Source organism: Petaurus breviceps, unplaced genomic scaffold, assembly GCF_028583685.1.
Source record: "Petaurus breviceps papuanus isolate PSGF00001 unplaced genomic scaffold, PetGlider_PUasm1.0 490, whole genome shotgun sequence".
NCBI classification, from domain to species: Eukaryota; Metazoa; Chordata; class Mammalia; order Diprotodontia; family Petauridae; genus Petaurus; species Petaurus breviceps.
The window spans coordinates 23,604,110-23,626,135 of record NW_027186352.1 but is presented as its reverse complement, the minus strand read 5'-3'; the positions used below and the strand labels follow the sequence as shown (position 1 = coordinate 23,626,135).

The window sequence follows — 22,026 nt, the reverse complement described above, 5'->3', positions numbered from 1 at the left end:
GCGTCTCGGTGCCCACTGGGCTCTCGCCGGGAGGGAAGCGGCCGCGGCAGTAGCCCTATCAGCCGGGCTCACGTGACTGTGACTGTGCCAGTGCCCGCGGCTGCGGCTCCGGCCCCTCGGCCGCAACTGCTCCCCGGGAGGTGGGGGTGCGGCTCACCCTGGAAGGGGAGGAGGGGCCCGCGAGGGGGAGGGGCGGAGCCCGGGGCGGGGCCTGGAGGGGCGGGGGGCGGGGGGGCAAGGGAGGGCCGCGGAGGCTGCTCTGGATACCGCCAACAAAGCCCGCGCTGCAGCCCGCCTAGCCGGCCCCGGGGGCAGCTTGGGCGGTCCTACCTGCCAGCGCCTCTCGCATCCTTCATCCCGCATTCAGCATCCCGCAGGCGCTCAGGTGCGAGCTCCGACCGTATCCAGGTGAGAGCGCTACGGCCCCAGAAGGAACCGGGAGGGTAGGCTGGGTTCGCATCCCCGCGACCGACGGAGGGTAGGGTTCGAGGTTGCGCGCATGACCTGCCCCAGGTGTCCTTGCCAGGGTGGCCCCAGGCTGAGCGAGAGTCACCAGGGGGCTCCCATGGGAGTGGAGGAGAAGGCAGGGGGACGAGGACACTCTTCACGCCTCCTAAACCCGCAGGGATGCACAACTCCTAGGAAATGTGCGCCCCGGCTCCTCTGGGAACTCCGCCTTCTGCACCCGGGACAGTGGAGGGGAACCTGGGGGCTTTGCTCTGACCTTCTTGGTCAGTGGAGGCGCGCCCCTGACTAAGGAGGGACCCGCTCGGCACACACACACACACACACACACACACACACACACACACACACACACACACACACGAGGATAAAGTAGCGGACAGTCTGTCATCCCTGTGGAATACATCAGAGCGGATGTTCTTTCTCAGGCGCCAGGTTTGCCAACCTTAGTCCGCTCTTCCTTCTTTGTCCCGGTGAGAAGATTGCAGTGGAGGGTGTCTGCGGGTCCCTTCCACCTTCGAGTCACAGGATACAGTATTTCTGCCGGCTCTGCCCTAACAAGCAGCCCCCACTCCACCCCCAGTGCAAAGCTGACTTGTATCGCCTTCATTTGTTAGTTTTGGAAACACCAGGCTGTAAAAGGTTTAAGCTCAGGAAAGACTTTGTTCTCTCCTTTGGGGACCTGGACAGAGAACAAGGACTAAGTTTCAGAACTTAAAAAAAAAAAGTTTGCAAACTCACTAGTTATAAACTAAAGCCATTCTTGTTTGTGAAGTTTGTGACACCGCATTCCTCCCCAAGTTGTGACTGTATATTTAATCTCGAAAGCATTAAGCAGATAAGATTTACCTGACTGTGACTTGAGTTGGTGACACAGAGATAGGGTGAACAGTGACCCTGGAGTCAGGATAACTGCCAAGCCCCCTGAAGGGCCGTCTCAGCTACCCCCACTGAGAAAGGCCCTTCTTGATGATCTCACTTATTAAAGATTTCTCCATTTTAAATACATGTCTGTATGTATGTGTGTATATGGCAAGAAAGTTTTACTCATCTGTAGAAAAGTGAGGTCCCCTGGATGCCGACTTGAGGGCTAGGACTGTTTCACCTTTGGCTTGTGATTATTGTTGTTTTGTCTTTGAAACCCTTGTGCTGGAGGTGAGGTTGTGCTTAACAAAACCTAGCTGATTGTTAGTAACTTTGCTAGTGTTTACTTGACTGTTTTTCTGTTGTCAGTAACTTCCTTCAGTACTGGCCTGCTTTGTTTTCCTTCTGACTTTGAATTGATTTGTATGCCTAACCCAATGGCTTGCTAAATTCTTCTTGTTAGGTTCATGTGCTCTCACTTTATAGAAATGGCTTGCGTTTGTATCCATGGGTTTCCCAGCAGTGATTGTGGCGTCCTTCATGGCTGGGGCTCTGGATGTTTTTGTCTCTATGTCCTTAGCACTGCAACAGTAATCAGAGTAGCAGAATGGTGGTGCTGGTGGTGGTAGCAATAGTACTAGACTAGTACTACTAGTAGTTAGGGTGGTGATGGTTAGTTATGGTTAGTCGTGGTGGTGGTGGTTGTGGTAGTAGCAGTTATGGTGATGGAGGTTAGTAGTGGTCCAATAGTAATATTTACATCGCACTTCCTATGTGCCAGGCACTGTGCTGAGAAGCTCTTTACAAACATCACATTTAAGCCTCACAACCCTAGGAAGTAGGTACAATTGTCTCCATTTTATAATTGAGGAAACTGAGGCAAACAGGTTAAGGGACTTCCCAAAGGTCACAGCACACTGTTAAGTATTTGTAGCATTAAAGTGAGGCTAATATATTGTATATAATTGTGGCACTCCAACTTCAAGCTCTGTGGTAAAGAATCTTACAAAAAGATGCCTTGTCATGGGATAGAAGTTACCCTGTCAGATTGTTGATGGAATCAGGTATTTGGAGTCAGAGATCATGGGTTAGAGTCGCGTCTCCTATAATGCTACCTGTGTGACCCTGGGCTAGTCACTGCATTTCTGAGCTTCATCTGTAAGATGGGTAGAGTACCTCCTGCACTGGGTGATGAAGATCAAATGGCATGATGTAGGTGTAAGACATGCCTATGCAGAGCTGTCATATCTAAATGTGGCCAGGAGTGGCATGGAGACATACCCGGAGGCGAGCCCACCTATGCTGAAAGTAGGAACAAGGTCGTGCTTGTTAGCACTGACTACCTAGCCGGGTGTGGGGAGGCAAGAGACAAGTCAGATATAGGTCCACTGAGGCAGGGCAAATTCTCCTCTCCTTAAAAGGGATATTTGCCTAAATTCATATCTAATCTCTCACGACTTAAATATCTCTCGTTTAAGAGTACCTGAGCTTCTGAATAAAAATTGCTTTGCTAATTGCTCTAGCCAACTCAGCCCACTTCCCATTAAATACTGGTTATATAAGAATTGCTAGTAAATTTCTTTATCAAAGAAACTAGCAAACAAAAATTGGAGAAGTTATGCAGAATAGATATACTCAGAGAATACACAGCATTGAAGTGTAAATGAGCTTTTCTCCCAGGATCGATTTAAGATTTCTGCTCAAAACCAGACAGAGGAGACCCTTTCATTCTGAGGAGTCCATTACCAGCTGTCCCCAGGGTTGCTAGGAAGCAAGGAGCATGGCCCCTATCTCATCTGCTACTCTGGAGGCCCCTGTTAGCCATTCAAAAGCCCATGCTTCACCATGCTTCATCTCCCTCCCCCCATATCTCTCTGATCCTTTGTCCAAGTGGGTCCGTTAACTTCCTTACGGGGTATTCAGGGTCAGGGTTCTCTCAGTCAGGAATCACTTCCCTTTCTATTGCTCAATATGGGTCATAGGTCTGAACCTCAGGAATAAACTGATGAAACATAAAAGGACCAGAATCAGGAGAATCATTTCTGCAATAATAACAGCATTCTAAAGATAAACAACTTTGAAAATTACAAGAACTATGATCAAAAAAGTGACTATTCAAAACTGTAGAGAGCCAATGATAGAACGTGCCATCCATTACAGACATGGGGGCAGAATGTGACATATATGTGTACGTGTGTGTTCATAGATAGACAATGTAACTCAATAAATATTAAGCACCTACTATGTGCTAGGTAATGTCCTAAGCACTGGGAATGAAAAAAGGAAAGGCAGAAGACAGTCTCTGCACTCAAGGAGCCATATACAGGGACAGAGTAAATAATTACCAGAGGGAAGGCACTAGAATTAAGTGGGGTTGGAAAAGGCTTCCTGTAGAAGATGGAATTTTGTTGTTATTGCTGTTTGTCCTTTGTTCCCAAAGAGGACCGTGACATGAGGAAGATGATTCCCTGACTTGCAAGTGAATTGGATTTCAGGGAGGGAGGGCTATGCAAGGTCACCAGCATCACTTTCTTCTCCAGATCTGTCTGCGTCCAGTGGAAGGATATAGATCAGGACCACTGGAGATGGTCCCCAGATGGAATTTTAGTTGGGACTACTGTAGATGAGGAGGAAGAACGTTCCAGGCATGAAAGACAGCCAGAGAAAATGTCCAGAGTCAGGAGATGGAGGGCCTTTATCATGGATCATCATCATTAGATTAGAGTGTGGGTCAGGGTATAAGGCGTAAGAAGATGGGAAAAGGAGAATGGGGCTAGATTATGAAGGGCTTTCAAAATCAAAAGAGTATTTTGTATTTGACTCTGGAGGTGATTAGGAGCCTTTGGAGTGTACTGAGTGAGTGTGTGTTGGGGGGAAGGAGAAATGTGTGGCAGGATCAGATCTGTGCTTTAGAAAGATCACTTTGATAGCTGAATAAAGGATGTATTGGGGCAGAAAGAGACTTGAGGCAACCATTGCAATAATCCAGGTGTGAGGTGATGAAGGTCTTCACTAGAATGTTGGCTGTGTCAGAGAAGAGAAAGGATGTCTCAAGGGAGATGCTGCAGAGATGACAGGCTTTGTCTACAGACTGGATGCAAGGAGGTGAGGAATAGAGCCCCCCCTAATGTGATGATCCTGGGGTACTGGGAGGATGGTGTTGCCCTCTAGACAGTAATGGGGAAGTCACTGGATTGTGAGTTTTTTATCTGTTTCACTTTGTTCTGTAGGTACATGTAATGTCGAAACAAAACACATCAATAAAATGAAAGTGACCAAAAATCCGAGCAACCTACCTCCACCTTGTTGAGAAGCAGGATTACATGAGAAAAGGGATTGACAATATTTCAACAGCTGTCATTACTTTAAGTCTCCATGTTCCAAACAATTATGCATATGTAGGTAATTACCCTATTGGGTGCTCTCTTCAGTGATATGAGAGTAAAGGGAAAAGGCTTCATGTTTTTCTGAAACTGGGAAAAGTTGGTCAAGGTTTTAGCAAGTTCATAAAATGACAAACAGATCTTCCAGTTAGATCCAGAAAAAAGATGAGCTTTCTCTATGTACCAGATGGGGTCCCGGACTGAGGGACATTGTCTTTCTTCCAACAGCAGCATTCTCCAAGCTCTGGGTTAATGTGTCTGTGCAGTACATAGCTCCTGAAGCTGGGAAAAGGGAATCTGGAAACTCTTTAAAGCCAGAGCTCATTTTGCACCATTGCTCCCAAACAGTGTCAATATAATTTTAAGGCTTCGGTTGTTGTCACTGATCAAGAGTTTTTAAGAATGAGCTTTGGATTTTGTAAAAATTAATGATTTTGAAATCTCCTTGTTTACACTTGAATGGTCTCGGTAGTTTGCTAAATTCATTTTAAAAATCAATTTGCCCAGCTCTGTGTTTAATTACTTCTGTAAAATTGAAGGCCTTCAACATTCTAAGGCAGTAGGGTGTAGTGGATAAAGTCTTAGACTCAGAATTAGAAACATGGAAGAGGGCTTAGCAGCCATCTGCCCAACCCATACAGAAAAGGAATCTAGATAATAAAATTCCCAATAAGGGTGATTCAAACTCTGTTTTAGCACCTCCAAGAGCCAGCCAGATCTAAGTCTGAAACCCACCTTTGGCACTTAGTAGTTGTGTGATTCTGGGGAATACTCCTTGGAACCTCAGTTTCCTCATCTGTAAAAAGATGATAATGGTACCTGTAGTACCTTTCTCATAGGGTGGTTGCAAAGCTCACTGAGATTGTGCATGTGCACGTGTACAAGTGTGCCTGTGTGCATGTGTACAAGTGTGCCCATGTGCGTGTGTACAGGTGTGCCCTGTGCATGTGTACAAGTGTGCCCGTGTGCATGCAGGGGAGTGAGCACTTTTCTATTTTTTAAAAATCTTTCCCCAATTTGAGATTTTGATCCCTAAGCACCTTTAGACTGGTGTCACCCTCAGCACAGACTTTTCTTCTGGTTGGGTCCAGCCATTCTTTCCAATTTTATCTGCAGTGACAGATTTCCTCTTGCAGCAAGCTGAGCTCTGAAGAGTTAAGAGTACAAATGTAGGGATTCTGTGGTCTTTGGAAGGCTTAGCTCTAAATCAGATGGAAAGGTCCCATGGTTCTTATGGTGCAGCAGCAAAGCAGATGGTTAATGCCTCTTCTTTCATGTTATTTCCGCCAATGAAATTGTATCTTTTTGTGATATTGATCCATTAGAGAGAGTCAAGGACTTTGGTGGGAAGACCTTCCCTTCCTGGGTCTTCAGGAGCTGTAGCCCGCGCAGGAGCAAGTCCAGGTTTCATGTCCACAGAGACTGCTTCCCTGGAGGATGGCTGAGGGAATGGGGTGGGAAGCATTGCTACTCCCAAGGCTCCGGAGTTCAGGGTCCTGGGCTGTCACCATCAGGGTTTAAGGGAAGATGGTGGTTAAGGTGGTGGTGGTGATTTGACCTGTCTGGCACCTGCCATCTCCTATCTCTTCCTCTGGCAGCCTTATTGATTCAGCTAGGCTGTCTTATCTGCCCTGGGTGTGGTAGTTAGTTGACAGTTGGTCAGAATGTCTGACCTCTTCTCCACCAATGTTTCCCTGGTTGATGGCTGTGTGGGCTGGGGTGATGACAGGCCAAGTGCCTGGGGGCAGGTGAGAGTCCTGGCACTCCCAGGCTAACTGGGCTAATTTTTAGATGTTCTTTTAGGTTCCTTCAAACTCTAAACCTAAGATCCTACTAAAAAATCTGAAATCAAAATACAGAAACATGCTGGGGATAATTATCCAAATGTTCATTATTTACTCTTTGAATTGAATTGACTATGTATGCATTTACTTTGTAAATCTTTATTAAGTTCCTGCTTTATGCAGACACTGTACTGGTTGCTTGTTGTACATGAATGTCTAGGACTTGGGTCTAGCTCTCAAAAAGCATTTCATGTAAAGTCTAGAAAGAACAGTCAAATAGCTACTGTATGAGAGAAGATAAGCAAATAATAATAATGAGGAGGAGGAGGAAGAGAAGGAGAAGGAGGAAGAGAAGGAGGAGGAGGCGGCAAAGAAGAAGAAAGAATTTTGTAGGGCTTTGAGTTTAGCAAAGAACTTTATATCTACAAACTTATTTTTGCCTCATGGCAGCCCTGGGAAATGGTTGCTAATATCCCCATTTTACAGATAAGGAAACTTGAAGCTCAGGAAGTTGAGTCATTTGTCTGAGATCACACAACGAGTGTCTGAAGCAAGATTTATACTCAAGTATTCCGGCCTCTAAGTTTAGTGCTCTAAGTCTTATAATATCTAGTTTCTGTGAATTCCAGATTAAGAAAAGGTATTTTTTAGAAATTTAAGGAGCAGGAAAGAATTTGGATGTGAGGGAAATGAAGTGAGGCTTTGTGGAAGAGGTGATGTCGGAGTTGGACCTTGGAGGAAAGAAGGAACTTGGATACATGATGGTGATGGGTTGGATGGGAGATGGAGGATAGAGTTCATTCATAGAGTTCATCAGAGATTATGCAAAGGTAAAGAGATGAAAGAAGATAAGGATGAGAAGTAGAGGAACACAAAGGAGGCTCATGTGACTGCGATGGAGAGCAGATGAAAGGGAGATGAGGCTGACAAGGCTGAATGGAGCTAGACGGCAAATGGTACCTGATACATCAAACCTGACCACCTCGCACTTTAGCTTGGCACTCCATACACCCCCACCCGACATATTTATTTCATCTCATCTGTAGAAAGAAATTCAGTTTGTAAACATAAAAAGTACCTAATACAGTCCCGGTAATATGGGAGACTCCAACCTCTCTGTTCCTCAGTTTCTACATCTATAAAATTAGTCTATGAAACCTATAGTGGTTACATCATAGGCTTGTTGTGAGGCTCAAATGAGTTCGAATATGAGAGGTGATGTGGTATAGTAGATAGTGTTGTGGGCATTGAGTCAGGAGAAAACTAAGTTCAAATGTTACCTCTGACACTTACTATCTGTATGAACCTAGGCAAGTCACCCAAATCCAGTGAGCCTCCTTGTCTGCAATATAAGGATAATAACATCTATAGTACTTGCCTTCCTATCCCCCCACCCCAAACAAATCCTTATAAAATCCAGGAAAGCAAACTGTCACTTTTGTAATGGAGATGAATGACAATTAGGAAAGAAACTTTTTCTAAGAGATCGGGACTTCTCTCCCTTAGTCTGGTTTAAACACTTCTTTCTTAATATGGTGTACAGGAAAGATCACTAACTTGGGAGCCACAAGACCCAAATTCAGTTTTGACTCTATCATTGTACCCTTGAAGAATGAGTGAGTGAATGAATGAATGAATGGATGGATGAATGAATGAATGAATGAATGAATGAATGACTAGGCATTTATTATCCACTTACTGTCAGCATTGTTCTAAGCACAGTCCCTGCTCTCAAGGGGTTCCCCTTCTAATTGGGGGAGACAACACAGGGGAAGGTTTTGGGGGCTAATCTTATGGAACGATCCTGTGATCTTCAGGGTGCTGCAGCAAAGCTTATAGGGATGCTTCTTCTTTAATGTGATTCCAGTCAATTAAACCATATCCATTTCTGACGTTAAACCATGCCATTAGTGCCAATCGCTTTGTCATTTTGACAACATTCTTCTCTGAGTCTTCAGGTAGTTGAGGTGATCTCTCTGCAGGGGTTGTTGCTTCCCTTGCAGTGGTCTGGGAGGGTTCAGGCTCAGGGGCCTGAGCTATGTCCATTATGGTCTGATTGGAAGCTTGTGATCACAGTGGTGGCGGCAGCAGTTTCTCTCACCTGGCACATACTAGCTCCTATTTCTCCTTTGAGATGCCTTCCCACTTAACATAGGCTGGCTTGTCTTCCCTGTGGGTGACAGTTGATTGGCATTTGGTGGGTATGGTGGGTCGTTCTCCATGGGTATTTTCTCTTTGGGTCATGGCCATTGGGGCAGGATTGTAAGTAGAACCAGTTGGGTGGGGCTGCGATTCCTAGGGCTCTAGGATGCCTGAGCTGTCTCTGTGGTGGACAAGGCACTCTCTGAGGCTCAGTGTTCTCTTCTGTCAGGAGAGGATTAGACAAGATGGTCTCTAAGGTCCATGATCTTATGATCTATGACCCTTTCTACAAAATAGCATTATGGATTAGGAAAAATGGAGCACCATTGTCAAAAATGTTTTGGGCAGGGGCGTAGGGGGGAAGTTACTGACTCTTTTCAGAATAAGGAAATCTCCAGGTCCTGTAGGTAGCAAATAGCCAGTAGACAGTTGGCCACAGTGGGATAAGCCCCAGTGAATAAGTAGATGCAATTAGCCATAAGAGATTATTTCATGAGGATTTGCAGCTCTGATCACCATACAGGAAATTTCTGGCTCTGCACAAACATACAAAGCCATCCAAACAATCTTTGGTGAGGAATTAATTCTTAGAAGTCACCCCCAAGACACCGGCAGACAAGGATTCCTTTAGAAGAGATGGGATTCTGTGGTCTCTCCTAGAACCAGGTGGCCCTGCCTTGACCTAAAACCATGCAAAGATCCCAGCCTCAGAGTAACCAAGATAAAAAAATATGGAAGGAGACAGCCAGAGGAGGAGCCAAATACCGAAGGGACAGAGAAAGAGAGAAGGATAGCATCTGTTTGTCCTTACAGCCTTTCTACTAATTCTGGTCCAGTCATGTGTAATTTTCTTCTTCCTTGTTCTAATTCTGGATCATAGATCAAGAGTTATACGGTACCTTAGAGATCTTCTATTTCAATGCCCCCATTTTACAGAGAAGGCAACTGAGGCCCAAGGAGTATTAAGCCACTTGCCCAAAGTCACATAGGTAGCCAAATGGTAGAATGAAGACTCAAACCCAGGTGCCATGATTCAAAGTTTAGCACACCTTCCTTTATACTGTCCTGCCTCCCTTAGTTCAAGCTCCTCATTTTATAGAGGAGAAATTGAGACCCAGAAACTATTAAGTGACTTGCTTAAGATCATGCAGGTAGTAAGCACTAGAGGTAGTATTCGAACCCAGGTCCTCTGGCTTCACAGCTGGTGCTTTTCCCAGGGTACCATGCTACCTCATGTTCTTCCTCGTTAGTCTCTGTAGCCTACTCCTAAACCATATTCTCTACTCCTTCACCCACAATCCCTCAACAGGGGTTGAAGGTAAGAGCCCAACTTCCATGCAATAAGTACTTAACTAGTAGCTGACATTTATACAGTGTTTTGAGGTTTATGGAACACTTATCTCAACTGATCTCACCACAATCCTGTTAGGTGAGAAGTTGTAAGCATTAGTGTCTCCACAAGCGACTTCTTCATTATCATTCAGCTAATAAGTGTCTAAGGAGGAATTCAAGCCTAGGTCTCTGGATCCAAGTCCTGGTACTTTCACAACTAGGCCAGCCGATGGGAGAGCTACTGGAGAGGGTGTATGTATGTGGAAATGGAAAGGGTCCTTTCATAAAGAGAGGAGGCAATTTTGAATCAAAGAAGAACATCGCTATTAATAATAGAAAGCTACTTTCTCAGTGCATTCATGATTCCCTGCTACGCCTCTGCCAAGTGAGGCCAATGTTCTGGCAATAGCTAGCTAACTCATGAAATAAAGAGTTATTCTAAATAGCTGGATGGATTCTCAAGCAGGAAGCTTCCTAAAGTAACATTGCATTCCTACAATTATAGCTTTAGATCTGGGAAGGAAGGATTTTCCAGGCCTGCTTTGTTATTGGGTTTGGGGTTTTTCTTCACCCTTAGTGCTTTTCACTTTTTTTAATTGGATCTGGGAGGGGAAGAGGTCCAGACCTGTGATTTCTTGGTCATGGGGAAGCCTTAGGTGAGGATACTCCTGCCATTAATCCAGATCAGTACTTTCTCTCCAACTTATAGTTTTACAGAATTGCCAGGAGCCCTATGAGGTTAAGTGACTTGCCCACGGTCATGCATCACGTATTTGAGAGAAATGAGATTTGGATTCAGGTCTACTTTTCTCAATGACCAACTTCCCATCCACCATCATGCCCCCTCTTGCCTTGTACATATTAGACCTTTAGTAGATAGTTTATTGAATTGAATTCATAGGATCATAGATCAATAAGGAGAAGGAACTTCAGAAACTTTCTAATCTCTTCCTTTTACAGATGAGGAAACTGAGACCCAGAGAGGAATGACCTTCCAAGGTCATTCATTTTGTCATTCTTTTAACGTATCTGTTTAATAGATATTTGTCAAATACCTGCTGTGTGCGAAAGGCAGTGATTGCTCTGGCTTTTATTCATTTGGGGGGTGTACATCTATTTTTTTGTGAGACAGGGAATATTTTTATTAAAAAAGAAAGAAGGAGAACAATTAATACAAGCATGGAAGACTGGCTGTCTTGCCTTGTTAGGAGTCGAGTTATTGTAATTATTTTCAATTGTTTTGTATGCCACTTATAAAGCTGCCCCACCCCCTCCACCTCCACAAGGTAATACAGCATGAAGAGATTTGGCATAAATGCAAACCGTCATTCTGATGACACAGAACTTTTTTTAAAGAGACTCCAAACCCGACAGAATTGAAGACTATAAATACAGAGATTTACTGCTTGCATTTTGTAGCATATCTGAGCAGTCACAAATCAAAATTTGGTATTTTCAGAACACTAGAGTTTACAGTCTGGGCCTGAACTCGCCAGGTCAAAATTGGCCCATAGTGCTGCAGTTGTATCTTTAAAAGCATTAAATACCCAGGAAGAAATGACTCAATATTATGAAATTTATAGGGCCGTTGTGTGCATTGCCTCAGGACAACTCTAGGGCCCCATTCTCCCTTCATCTGGGAAATAAATCATATTTTAGTGCCCAGTGGCAAATGACTTCCTTGAGAGAAGGTTGTTTTTGTCCAGTGCTTAGAAAGCAAAAATGAACATGAGGGTTGGATTTCACATCCCTCCTCTATCCTCTGGAGCAGGGGTAGGGAACCTGCAGCCTTGGGGCCACATGTAGCCATCTAGGTCCTCAAGCGTGGCCCTTCACACATGGCCCTTTAAGTTTGGATCAGTCAAAAGGCCACACTTGAGAACCTAGAGGGTCACATGTGGCCTTGAGGCTGCAGGTTCCCCTCCCTTGCTGGAGCCTTGGCTGAACCCTTTGTTTTAGGATTGTGACATTCAAGCTGGATGACCGAATAAGTCACCCTCTTTTTGCATGTGAGGAACTGAGGCCCAGAGAAGGAAAATGTCTTTTCCAAGGTAACCCAAATCGTAAATAACAGAGCAAGGATTCAAACTCAGGATCTCTGACTCCAGAACCCATGTCCTTTTCACTATGCCAATAGTAGCCCTTTAAAATATAGCTCTTCTTGGGGCGGCTAGATGGTGCAGTGAGTAAAGCGCTGGCCCTGGAGTCGGGAGGACCCGAGTTCGGTTCCAGCCTGAGACACTTAACACCCACACAAAAATACTAGCCATGTAACCTTGGGCAAGTTACTTAACCCCAAATTGCCCTCAAAAAGGCAAAAAAATAAAATAAAATATAGCTCTTCTAAAAAAAACGAAAAAATAAAATAAAATATAGCTCTTCTCCATGTTACCTTGGGCAAGTCACTTAACCTCCTTCAGACTCATTACATGGAATCCTTGAGAAGAGGAATGAAGTATTGCCTTTTAAATTTTTTTCTAAGCACAGTGCCTGGCCCTTAGCAAGCAAGCACTTAATAAATGTTCATCTACTCAATATTAGTCAGTTGACCCATCAATGAGGATGAAAATGATCATTCTGAAGGTTAAATGAGATAACATGTCTAACTGTGCTTTGCAAACCTTAAATTTCTGTAGAGACAATCCCAAACGTTATAGTGCAGGCTTGAATTTTTGTATTCTAAAACTGAAGATGTGGGCGTCCTGAATAAATGATAGCTCTTTTTGGAGCCCCTGTTTTGATCTCCATCCATCAGGGGTGAGAATTCCTTTCTACTATTACATAGCTCTTGCACTATTGTAGTGAACAATCTCAGGAGTCCAGTACAGGCTGGAGATGGAACTTGGTGTAGCAGAGTCAGAAAAAACTGTGTTCAAGTCTAGACTTAGATACATCCTGGCTGTGTGACCCTGGGTCAGTCATGTGCTATCCAAGTGCTCTGAACGGCTCTCCGATACTTTAAGTTGCAGATTCTCTGGGAGTTCCTATGAGATCACAGGTCTCATGTCTAATCCCCATCCTCCCAGGAACTTCTCCTTGTCATGATATCATTGGTCTTCTTGGAAAAGGAAGGATGAACAACAATTGCCAAATGATTCCTCAGCTGTTGCTTTTCCTAAGCAAATGATGATAAAGAAGAGGCTGTGACCTGTGGTTTTGAAGACCTCTGGCTGATCCTCTTATCTTCTTCACTGGAATAAGAACTCCTAAGGGCAGGAACTGCCTCACCCTTCCTTTACATTCACAGAAACTAGCAAGGTGCTTGACACGTGGTGCTGTTTAGTCATTTTTCAGCGATTTCAGACTCTTTATGACCCTTTTGGTGGTTTTCATGGCAAAGATACTGGAGTGATTGGCTATTCCCTTCTCCAGCTCATTTTACAGATGAGGAAACTTAGGCAAACAAGATTAAGTGACTTGTCCACGGTCACATAGCTGGTAAGTGTTTGAGGATGAATTTGAATTCAGGTCTTCCTGACTCTAGACTCAGCAGTCTATCCACTGTGTCACCTTGCTGCCCATGTGGCACATAGTAAATACTTAATAAATGCCTTTCATACACTCCCTCTCCATCCAGATCTCAGGACTCAATAGGTCCCTAATAACAATAACTGACATTTAAATAAAGCTTTAAAGCTGGCAAAATCTGTTATGCATTTGATCTTATTGGGCCCTCATAACAGCCCCATGAGGTCTTTCCCACAGGTATTCTTAAACTCCTTTTGTAGATAAGGAGATGGGGGAATAGAGAGATTTAAGTGAATAGCCCAGAGTCACACACAGCTAGCAAGTGGCAAAGGCAGGATTTGAATCCAGGTCCAATCTAGTGTTCTTTCTACAATGCCAATGTGGCCTCTCCCTCAACTTTATAAAGTTATTCCAGTCAAGTTTGGCTAGGCTGCCTCAGTTTGGCGGCCATGGGGGCTTATCTGTCTTTCTCTTTGCAAGTGCCAAAGGCAATATCCAACTTCCAAGCACATTTTGTGGATTTGTGGTATTCTCCACTGGTCTATAAATGGATGGTACTGACAGCTCTATTTGTCATTCTTAAGCCAAAGGTTTGCTTTCCTTTGCATTGAAATCAGAATCAGATGGTGGGCATTCCACATTTCCATGTGGAATGGTTTTATTCTCATAATTGCAAAATTACATTTACAACCTAATACCCTATGACGGTTTCCGTTTTCAGGATTTCTGCTGGTTGTGTTTTGGGGGGGCCCTGTGTCTGGAACATAACTGAGGGAAAACAACGTATGCGGCATTTGAGATGTCTGTCTATTTAGTGAGATTCTAATACATGCGCTTGAAATATCTCACCATATGGAGACAAAGGCATTTCTGGTGCATCGGCTATGTGTGTGCATTCTACTGGATTCTTTTTTTACTCTTTCTATGTGTCTTTCTTATCCTCTTTTCATAACTGTGGCCAATCTGAATGTCCATAGAATTGACAAAAGTGGTTTTTACCAGGAAATTCTAGTAGACTCACCTTTTGGTCTACAAAGCATCTCATTGTAACAAGTAACATAAGCTAGAAAATGTAAATACACAAATGCGCAGACTTACACACGTTTGTATACATCTGTATGGTCTTTATTGGAGACAGCTCTCAGTGTGGGTTCAACATTAGAATGAAATGAGGCGCTCAACAGTAAACAGTTTAACATAGCAAGGAAACGCAGTAAGAATACAGTTGTATTCAGTTTTTCTGGTCATCTCCCACCCTTGACTCCATCTGGCCATCAGGGCAAGATATGGTGAAGGACATGGTGATCTGGGTGGTCTTCAGGAATCTACCAGGTCTGAGGGACTTAGACTCCACATGGCTGGGACTTTGTCATCGACTCTCTGAGATGTCCAGGAAGTCATGTCCAGGAAAAACCAGAGTCAGTCAGGGATCAGGGGCAGAAGTCTATATTTGTCTTCATTAAAGCCTCTCTGTGTAATGGGTAGGATGAAAGAAGTCATGTAAGGAAAATATCTGTCTCATCACAGTCCACACCTGTGATTTTTATCAATGTAGGTAAGTATTCCTGCCTCCTGTGAAGATCAGCAACTATGTAAGGAACTGCCCCAGGCAGGTCAGCATCCTTTCTGCAAGTTAGAGAAGTTAAGTGACTTGCCCAGGGTCATACAATCTCAATGTGAGAGGCAGGGTTTCTAGGTCCTCCTGACTCAAAAACCAGCCATCCCCAAATTACTGACTGCATCATAACTCTGGAGCTAAAAGGAGTGTCAGGGGCTATCTAGTCCAACTTCTTCATTCCACAGATAGGGAAACTGAGTCACCAGCAATATAAACTGACTTACCCAAGGTTGCACCAGTAGTATGTGGCAAAGCCAAGATTTGAACCCAGGTCCTGTTTTGACACAATATCCAGTCTTCTTTTGATTATTAAATATCTGCTACATGTCAGGCCCCGATCTAGAAATTAAAGATATTAAAATGGAGGCAGAGCCAAGATGCCACAGAAGCAGGAAATTCTGTGAGCTCCCACAACAACAACCTCAAATGCCTATAAAATATGACTCTAAACAGATTTCAGAGCAACAGAACCCACAAATTGACAGAGAGAAACAAATCTCCCGTGAAAGGCAGTTGAGAACTCTGTTGGAAAGGAAGGCATGGTCAAGCCCCTTCCCCCAGGACAAGAGGTGGTGGGGTCGCTGCGGCTGCAGCTGCTTCTGCGTGAGGCTGCCTCCAGAGCTGCTGGCCTGCAGATCTTAAGGGGATCAAGAAACCATTCAGAGGGTAATCATTCTTGCTTTAACCTGCTTGGATCTGGATCACTTTCTTGGGTGCAGGTGCTGGGGTGTGTGGCTATTGGGCCAGAGCTTGTGGGGGCTACAGGGAGGGCACCCTGCTAATAGCTCCAGCAGCTACAAAAACCCCAGAAATTTGGTTTAAAGCTCTCCTCTCTGAAAGCAGATTTCTACCATGTCAAAGAGCTCAAAAGTCAAGTAATTGAGGGGCAACATAACCAAGCAGAGGAAGCAAAGCAAGCAGAGCAATAAAACCTTAGATTCCTTTTCTGGGGACAAAAATAATCAAAGCATGGAACGGGAGGAAGACAACTAAGTCAGAACTCCTGTATCAAAAGTTTCCAAGAAAAATATGAACTGATTATAGGCCATGGAAGAGCTCAAGAAGGATTTTGAAAATCAAGTAAAAGAAGTGGAAGAAAAATTGGGAAGAGAAATGAAAATGATGCAAGAAAATCCATGAAAAGTGAGTCAACAACCTGACTGAAGAAAATAACACCTTAAAAAATTAACTAACTCAAATGACAAAAGAGGCCCAAAAAGCCAATGAGGAGAAGAATGCCTTAAAAATCTGAATTTGCCAGATGGAAAAGAAATTTCAAAAGCTCACTGAAGAGAATAATTCCTTCAGAATTAGATTGGAGCAAATTGGAGCTAATGACTTTATTAAGAAATCAAGATACTATAAAACAGATCCAAACAAATGAAAAAATAGAAGGCAATGTGAAATATCTCATTGGAAAAACCACTGACCTGGAAAATAGATCCAGGAGAGATCATTTAAAAATTGTTGGACTACCTGAAAGCCATGATCAACAAGAGAACCTAGAAATCATCCTTCAAGAAATTCTCAAGGAAAATTGCCCTGATATTTTAGAACCAGAGGGCAAAATAGAGATTGGAAGAATTCACTGATTACCTGTTGAAAAAGATCCCCAAAAGAAAACTCCTAGGAATATCATAGCCAAATTCCAGAGGTCCCAGGTCAAGGAGAAAATATTCTTAGCAGCCAGGAAGGAACAGTTTTACTATTGTGGAAACATAATCAGAATAACACAAGATCTAGCAGCTTCTGCACTAAGGGATCAAAGAGCTTGACATATGATATTCCCGGAGGTCAAAGGAGCTGGGATTAAAACCAAGAATCACTTACCCAGTAAAACTGAGTATAATGTTTCAGGGGAAAATATGGTCATTCAATTAAGTAGAGAACTTTCAATCATTCTTGATGAAAAAACCAGAGTTGAATAGAAAATTTAACTTTCAAATACAAGATGCAAGAGAATCATAAGAAAGTAAACAGGAAAAAGAAATCACAAGGAACTTATTGAAGTTGAACTATTCACATTCCTACATGGAAAAATGGTAATTGTAACTCATTAGACTTTTTTCAGTATGAGAACAGTTGAAGGGAATATATATGTATGTAGAGATATATATGTATACATACTTATATATGTTTATATAGGAGGGCATATGTGTGAGTATGTGTGTATATGTGTACATTTATACATAGACAAAGGGCACAGAATCAGTTAAATAGGAAGGGATGGTATCTAAAAAATAGAATTAAGAGGTGAGAGAGGAATATAATGAGAGGAGATAGGGAGAGACAGAATAGGGTAAATTATCTCATATAAAAGAGGCAAGAGAAAACTATTATAATGGAGGGGAAGAACAGGAAGCCAAAAGGGAATGGGTCAACCTTACTCTCATTGAATTTGGCTTAAGGAGAGAATAACATACACACTAAATTGGGTATCTTATGCTACAGGAAAGTAGAGGGAAAGAGGATAAGAGGGGGAATGATAGAAGGGAGGGCAGATTGGGGGGAGGGTAGTTCGAAGCACACACTTTTGAAAAGGGAAAGGGTCAAAGTAGAAAATAGAATAAGTGGAGGCGGGATAGGATGGAGGGAAATATAGTCAATCTTTCACAATATATCTACTATGGAAATATGTTTCATAACTACACAATATAGGTACAACCTATATTGAATTGCTTATCATCCCAGTAGGGGTGGGTGATGAGGGAAGAAGGGAAAGAATCTGGAATTCAAAGTTTTAAAAACAAATGTTAAAAAAAATTATTATTATTATTATTATTTTACATGTAACTGGGAAATAAGATATAGAGGCACTGGGGTATAGAAATACATCTTGCCCTACTAGAAAGCCATAGGAGATGGGGGAGGATAGAATAGAGGGCAGACTGGGGGAAGGGGTATTCAGTAGGGTCGCTATTTTGGGGTGGTTGGTAGGGGAAAGACAGGGAGAAAATTTGTAACTCGAAACCTTGTGGAAATGAATGGTGAAAACTAAAAATAAACCAAAAATAGAATTTTTTTTAAAAAGACATGAAAATGAAACAGGTCCTACCCACAAGGAGCCTGTAGTCTATTAGGAAAAACAACACATGCACATGGAAATTCATAAAAATATACTTAAAAAGTAAATGCAAGATCATATCGGGAGGGAGGCCCTGAATATTGGAAAAAGTTTAGAAAGAAGGATTTCAATTCTAGGCTGAGGAGTATGCATTTTTCCCCCAGAAGCAGTAGGGAGCCATTGTAGGATTTGGGGCAAACACCTAATTGCAGATACTGAGTACTGCAGGATCTATAGCTGGAATAGTTGGAAATGAAAGTCTCACGGGGAGAAAGTAACAGAGACGAGTCAAACCCAACTTCTGTGACCCCCCAAAATATTCTCTTGGTTTTATATTAGTTAGGGTTAAGAGAAGGAAGGACCCTGTCTCTCTTCTATTCCTAGCTTTCTGCTATCTCTTTAAATTAGAACCAGTTATCATCAATCATCAGTCATTAAATATTTCCAAAAATAGTCAGAAGGTAGAAACAGACCTAGTGTGGGGTGTTGGCTTATTGAACCAAGGGTGAAGGCTGGGGGTTACTCCTGGAGATTGGAAACCAGCAGTCTGTTGGTATGTTTTCCTAATGAACACAGCATCCCTCTAGCCCAATGGTTCTTCATCTTTATGGTTCTAGCACAGATTCTTAGATCTACTTTACTAGGAAAGATAACTGTTCAAGGGGTCAACAGTCTTTTCTTAATTACATTCACTAGTTCAGGGAGAAAGTCAGCATCCTGAACTTCAGAGAAAATACAAAGAAAGTACAAGCAGAGAAATAAAGACCAACAGATGGGGCTCTAACTTTGTGAATCAACTATACACTTTACATGCATTCCTGGATCAAGAGAGCCTTTACATCTGAGCAGCTGGGGAGCTCTGAACATATGGCCACTCAGAATCTCCAACGGGGGATCACAAGATCCTTCTCATAAAAGCAAGCCTCCAAAGCAAAATACCAACTTCTCAGAGCCAGAAGGCATCACAACCCTCCTGACTTAGTGCCTAATTAGAAATTAGCAAAAGGTATGAAAGCCTTCTTACAAGCAAGCCTCCCCTAAGCAAACTTCCCTTAATGGGCTCCACCACTGAGAGGCCTATTAATGGGCAAGGAAGATCTTAAATCCTGTTAACATCACACTGACCCAAGAAAGGCAGTGCTTCAGAATCAGCAGTAGAATCCAAGGGGCAGGAGGAGAGACACCATTTATTGTCATGTTGTGTTTTCATGAAACCAGGGACCAAACAGTATCAACCTTGAGTAAATCCCTGTCACTTTTGTGTAGGCCTCCTTTTCCACCTGATTGTGTGATTCCCACTCTCTACTTCAGATGCAAACATACAAGATGGCATTAGCATTTCAGCAGTTATAGTCAGTATCTCCACACTGGGAACCAGCTGAGTTTCAGCCATGGCAGACAGGTGTTTACCAGTTATAGCCAATGGAAGAAAGAGCTCAGTATTCTTATAGTCCTGGAAGGACTGGACATGTGGGCCAGGAGAGGGATCCAAAGAGCAGAAAACATGGATGGAAGGAGATAAATGGGATCTAGAGAGAGAAGAATGTCCCTCTCTTATCTCCCACACCCTGGCCCGTAAAACACAGCAATGAAATTCACTTATGGGTTGTAAATTGAAGTCCTTTCTTGTTTTCATTGGACTTATGAAGATGAATAGAGACAAAAGTTCATTATTTAAAATGAGAAGAAAAAGAGATAGATAAGTATATAGATGATAGATAAATACTATATGATTGATGGATGATAGAAATAGATGGATGGATGAAAGGTAGTGATTATTGTGTGTCAACCACCATGCTATTAGGATAAAAATCCAAGCAAACAAAACAGCCCCTGCCATCAAGGAGTTTACATCCTATTTGGAGGATAATCTATAAAGTGAAGATGTAAAGTGGCTAAGGGGCAGGGGGATCTGTGAGTATGGGGTACTTTGTCTGCTTATATCCTTGCTGGTCTTTGATTATTTTCTAAATTCTAACTCCCGGTTTACTAAAAAACAATGCCCCCAATGTCTGTATAACGCTAGGTGAATCTGAGTTAAAGCTTTTGCTACATAGAAAGAGATTTCAGAAGTAAATAGGGTCAAGAGCTAGAAGGATTTGAGAGGCATCTAGTCTGACCCATTTATGTTACAGATAAGGAGACTGAAGGCTGGTTATGTGAGTGGGCCAAGATCATATAGTTTCGAAGTAACAGAGTAGAATTAAACCAAAGGCCTCAGACTCCAAGTCCAATACTTTTTCCCCTATGTCTTGTGTTGCTGTTTCTATAGCTACACAGACCAATGAAGTAGGATCATCAGACTTCATTTCAACAAATGTTTATTAAACATTCATCATCACCATTTGATCCTAGTAGGAGTAGCGTAAGGTGATTAGAGAAAAGGAAATATACATATATACACCCATATATGAAAAATACATATAAAAATTTGCATGCAAATATAAATACATATAGTATAAAAATATATATGTAAATATAAATCCATACAGAATAAGGAAAAAATTTAAAGATGCCCACAGGAAGCTTTCATTCTACTGGAAGAAAACAACTTGTGCACAGATTGGTATAATGCACGGTTTGGAATGAAGAGCACAAAAGAAGGTTCAGAGCAAGAGCCCTTGGAAAATTTGGAAAATAAAGGCCCTAATAACTGGGTAGATTAGGGAAGACTTCACAGAGGAAAGAAGCATTTCAGCTGAAGCTTCATAAGAAAATTCTGCCAGGCAGACATGGGGAGTGAGGGCATTCCAGGAGTGGGAAATAGCCTGTATAAAGACAGAGAAAGGAGATGGAATGGGTCTGGAGAATAGCTTATGGAGTCCAAAAAAGTAATATGAAGTAAAACTGGAGGGTTGGGTGGGAGCCAACCTGTAGAGGATCTTAAATGCAGAGTGAGAAATTTGTATTTCTTTATTGAAACAATAGGGAGCTACTGAGAGTCCTTGGGCAGGGTGGTGACCCAGTACCCTAGAAAGATGATTTTGGCAGACTTGTGATGAATTTGTTGGAGAAGGGAAACAGGTGCAGTCAAGAAGACCAATCAAGAGGCTACTGCATTACTCCAGGCAGGAAAGGATGAACAGCTGAAATAGGGTAGAAAAGAACGGAGGCAAAATAACTGGCATGAATTGGCAATTGATTGAATAAGTGTTTTAATTAAAATAATTCGGTTTACCAAATTGGATGACCGAGGATTTGGTGGTAGCCTCAGATGGACTTGGGGAGAAATCATTTGCAAGTGTTTCATACATTCTGTAGTCCCTTTCAGTTTCACAATGAGAGTCCTAAACTTTTTCCCCCCAGAGGACCAGGCAAGTGCAGCAACCCCAACCTAATGTTCCTAGATCTTCCCAGAGGGTAAAAGGAAATTTGGGGAGCTGTTCACCCTGCACCACTGTTCCAAAGGAAGTAGTTGGGAAAGATAAGAAGCAAAGGCATGAATAACAGCTGGGCTTTGGTAGGGGTCCAAGTAATAGCGAGCTTTCTGTCTCCATGCCACCTTGAGCAGTGTGACACTCAATTTAAATATTTTGTGCTAGCCAAAGGAAAAAAAAATAACAACACTTTTCTTTAATCTGGGGATGGTCTATTCTCTGTTTCAAAACATTTATGCACAGAAAATATTTTTCTTAACTTTTCAAAATGTGGAGAGGGAAGAAATATCAGCCTCTTTAAAGTAGATTCACTTATCTTATCATTGCCCAAACATTGTCAGCTCCTTTGATTAATGGTCAGTTCATTTCAATAACCATGTGGTAATGAATCAGCCAGGACTTGTTAAGTGCCTACTATGGGCAGGGTACTGTTATGAGCCCTGGAGATAAAAAAAGAAGAGTCCTTGCCCACCAGGATTTTATATTCCACTGTGGGGGGTGGGATTAGGGCACAGGACTCATGCACAGA

At 42.8% G+C, this 22,026-nt stretch overlaps 1 protein-coding gene across 1 annotated transcript in view; it reads left to right on the top strand.

Moving 5' to 3' along the window:
* Positions 1-234: 234 nt before the first annotated feature.
* RHOBTB1 (Rho related BTB domain containing 1) overlaps positions 235-22,026 on the top strand; it is a 200,680-nt gene continuing 178,888 nt past the window's right edge. Inside the window, exon 1 of the mRNA XM_069101844.1 lies at positions 235-408. The gene's annotated coding sequence lies outside the window, so the exon portion shown is untranslated. The remainder of the gene's footprint in view (positions 409-22,026) is intronic.